The following is a 4116-nucleotide window of genomic DNA, read 5'->3' as shown; positions in this document are numbered from 1 at the left end:
TCAGAGGTCAGTCAGGCAAAATCGTTTGAGTGAAGATGCGCCAAATTGGTATCGTCCGTTTCTTCGAAACTCTCCCGCCGATTTTTTTCCGTATACCGCCATAACGCCATACCGCCATTTTTCCCGCCTTTATTATCACTGTAATGTAACGGACGATAACATCGTCTAGCGCTCACTTTGCTAAAACTGTAAGGGCCAATCTACACGGCGTTGAGCAATTATTACGCACGGAGCGAGCGTTAGCGAGCGGAGTGCGACTCTTTTGGCAAACGCATGCGCGTAAGCAAAATTTACAAAATTTCAATGATATGCGGGCCCTAAAAATGGAAATTCACCTTTTTTTTCGTCTAGCCGCTATTCCGCCGTATTTAGTCTCTGGATGGTTCAACTTTGAAAATTTCGTGAAAATTAGCGTTTTTTAAGAAGAAGTCGTTGCAGTGTCAATCTTTCGCAAATTTAAAAACTTAATTTCCCGTGGAAAAAATTGACGTTTTTTGCTTTTTTGGGACCCTTGGGGCATAAGGTACCTGTTGACCGCAAAAATTTCAAAATTCGCGAATTGACCGTTGACAACATTAGGGGTAAAGGGGACCCACTGACGTCACGGGTTTGGGAAAATCTTCAAAATGCGATATCTCGAGTTTGAAGAAGAGTGGAGAGGTCGTTGACCCCTCATTTTATCGGGAACTTTATGGGGAATGAGATGGGAGGGTTTATAAGGCTTGAGTAGGACTTTCAAATTTGGCTGAATTTTTAGCCATTTTCAGCTGATGACGTCATCAAAACAAAAAAAATGCGATAACTCGAGATTGGAAAGGAATTGGGAGGTCGTTGACCCCTCATTCTATCGGGAATTTTATGGGGAATAAGATGGGATGGTTTATAAGGCTTGAGTACGATTTTCAAATTTGGCTGAATCTTTAGCCATTTTCAGTTGATGACGTCATCAAAACAAAAAATGTGATAACTAGAGATTGGAAAGGAGTTTGAAAATGGCTAACCCCTCTTTGGATCGGGAAATTTATCGAGAATGCGAGAATGCAACGAGAGAGGGGTGTTATGAGGCCTTAGGACGACTTTAAATAAAAATTGGTTAACATTTGGGAAAAGCAGCGTGAGGAAATCAAAACAAAGCAGCCGAAAAGAACTGAACTCTCTCGGAATAAATAATGGAAAAACATAAAAAAAACTATTTTTTTGATGAGCTCTTACTCCATTTTTTCCAAAAAGTCAGTGAAATTAAAACTGATGAAATATATAGAAATTATTACAAAACTACTCGACACACACGTGACACGACCCAAAGCAAATAAATTCAGCGTTCGGCACTTTCGTTCGTTTCATCGTGAAAACCAAACAATTCTTTTCATCAATGTATGCATAAAAACTTGAAATTCTTTAATACTTGTCAAGAATATATTTTCCATAACAAAACCAGGGAAATTCAATGTCTTTGATTAAACCAGGTGTAACGAGGGATTTTTGTAAAAAATCTCTCGTGTCTCTCCCAATCTTCCACAAAACTGTGTCTGTTTTGACTTTTCAGCATCAATTCTTCAACAATCAACGTTTCTTACTTCGAAAATTCGACACGTTTACAGCTTGACGATAATTAAAAGTCGAGAAGTTCGCCCCAATTAGTTTTTGTTGTAAAAATGTTGTTTCAGACCATTCATAGCTTAAACCAGCATGCATTTTCTCATCTATGCATCGAAACAAAAGCATCGAAAAGTGTTATCAATCTGATAGAGAAACACAATAATGAAGAATTTCTTCTCAATCGAAAAAATACAATACATCTTCTTTTTCTGTGTATAGTAATGTATAACCCTTTCACATCTCTGAAAAAGCTGCTGCATTTATTTTGAAGCTTCGGGATCGAAAAATTTTTTCTTTACTTTGATGTTTCTATTTTCGGCGGGAACTTGTCGAATTTTTTTGTTCGAATCTAACAAGATTTTCGAACAAAAACATTCGAAATTATAGAGACCCGGGATTCCCGAGTTATTTTTTTCCGAGTTACGAAAAAACTGAGTTATCCCGAGTGATGACTCGGTTTATTTTGCTTCCTTTAACTTTCCAAGTTATTTTTCATTTTGTAACTCGGGATTTTTGCTTCCTTTAGCTTTCGAGTTATTTTTTATTTTCTAACTCGGGAAATTGTGCTTCCTTTAACTATCCGAGTTATTTTTCCTTTTTTAACTCGGGAATTTTTGCTTCCTTTAACTTTCTGTAAGTAGATTTACGTTACACTGATTGGCCTCATAAAAAGGCTCGACTCGTAAAATATTTCTCGTATTGCACTCAGAGTTTTAGGGCCAAAGCAAAATGACGTCATCGTCACAAGATTCGCAGTATTTTGAGTTTTGATCCGTTTTAAGTTGTAATTTTTAGATTTATAGAATTTTAGATTTTCGTTCGGAATTTTTTTGTGATTTGTGATTTTCGGGAAAAAAGTACGATATTCTTTTGAGCAGCGGATTGATAGCCTCCACCTCTTCTTATATAACTAGTGGGCTCTATAGAATCCCTTTCGCTTTGCGAACACGAGACTCGTTCTCCGTGCGTAACCCCTTTTACGATTGATAAAGCAAAAATAGGATAGTCCACCAGTTGCTAGTGAAGATAGGGCTTTCTGTTACATGATAACGTGAAAAAGAAGAAAATTTACAAAATTTCAATGATATGCAGGCCCTAAAAAAAGATTTTCACCTTTTTTTTCGTCTAGCCGCTATTCCACCATGTTTAGCCTCTGGAATGTTTCAACTTTGAAAATTTCGTGAAAATTAGCGTTTTCTAAGAAGAAGTCGTTGCAGTGTCAATCTTTCGCAAATTTAAAAACCCACTTTCCCTTGGAAAAAATTGACGTTTTTTGGTTTTCTGGGACCCTTGGGGCATAAGGTACCTGTTGACCGCAAAAATTTCAAAATTCGCGAATTGACTGTTGACAACATTAGGGGTAAAGGGACCCACTGACGTCACGGGTTTGCGAAAAACTTCAAAATGCGATATCTCGAGTTTGAATAAGAGTGGAGAGCTCGTTGACCCCTCATTCTATCGGGAATTTTAAGGGGAATGAGATGAAAGGGTTTATAAGGCTTGAGTAGGACTTTCAAATTTGGCTGAATTTTTAGCCATTTTCAGCTGATGACGTCATCAAAACAAAAAAATACAATAACGTGAGATTGGAAAGGAGTTGGGAGGTCGTTGACCCCTCATTCTATCGGGAATTTTATGGGGAATGAGATTAGAGGGTTTATAACGCTTGAGTAGGACTTTCAAATTTGGCTGAATTTTTAGCCATTTTCAGCTAATGACGTCATCAAAACAAAAGAAATGCGCTAACTCGAGATTGGAAAGGAATTGTGAGGTCGTTGACCCCTCATTCTATCGGGAATTTTTTGGGGAATAAGATGGAATAGGAAAGGAGTTTGGAAAAGGCTAACCCCTCTTTGGATCGGAAAATTTATCGAGAATGCAATGAGAGAGGGGTGTTATGAGGCCTTAGGACGACTTTAAATAAAAATTGGTTAACATTTGGGTAAGCAGCGTGAGAAAATCAAAACAAAATAGCCGAAAAGGACTGAACTCTCGAAATAAATAATGGAAAAACGTAAAAAAAGAATTTTTTGATGAGCTCTTACTCCATTCTTTCCAAAAAGTCAGCGAAATTAAAACTGATGAAATATATAGAAATTATTACAAAACTACTCGACACACACACGACACGTGACACAAAGCAAATAAATTCAGCTTTCTGCACTTTCGTTTGTTTCGTGAAAACCAAACAGTTTTTTTATCAATGCATGCATAAAAACTTGAAATTCTTTAATACTTGTCAACAATATTTTCCATAACAAAACACGGGAATTTCAATGTCTTTGATTAAACCAGGTAACGAGGGATTTTTGTAAAAGCTCTCTCGTGCCTCTCCCAATTCTCCACAAAACTGCGTCTTTGACTTTTCAGCATCGATTCTTCAACAATTGACACTTCTTACTTCGAAAATTCGACACGTTTACAGCTTGACGATAGTTGAAAGTCGAGAAGTCCCCAATTAGTTTTTTTTGAAAATGTTGTTTCAGACCATAATTTCTCTCATCCATGCATCGAAAC

This window comes from Clytia hemisphaerica, unplaced genomic scaffold (assembly GCF_902728285.1).
Source record: "Clytia hemisphaerica strain Z4C2 unplaced genomic scaffold, Clytia hemisphaerica genome assembly, whole genome shotgun sequence".
NCBI classification, from domain to species: domain Eukaryota; kingdom Metazoa; phylum Cnidaria; class Hydrozoa; order Leptothecata; family Clytiidae; genus Clytia; species Clytia hemisphaerica.
This window is presented reverse-complemented; position numbering follows the sequence as displayed.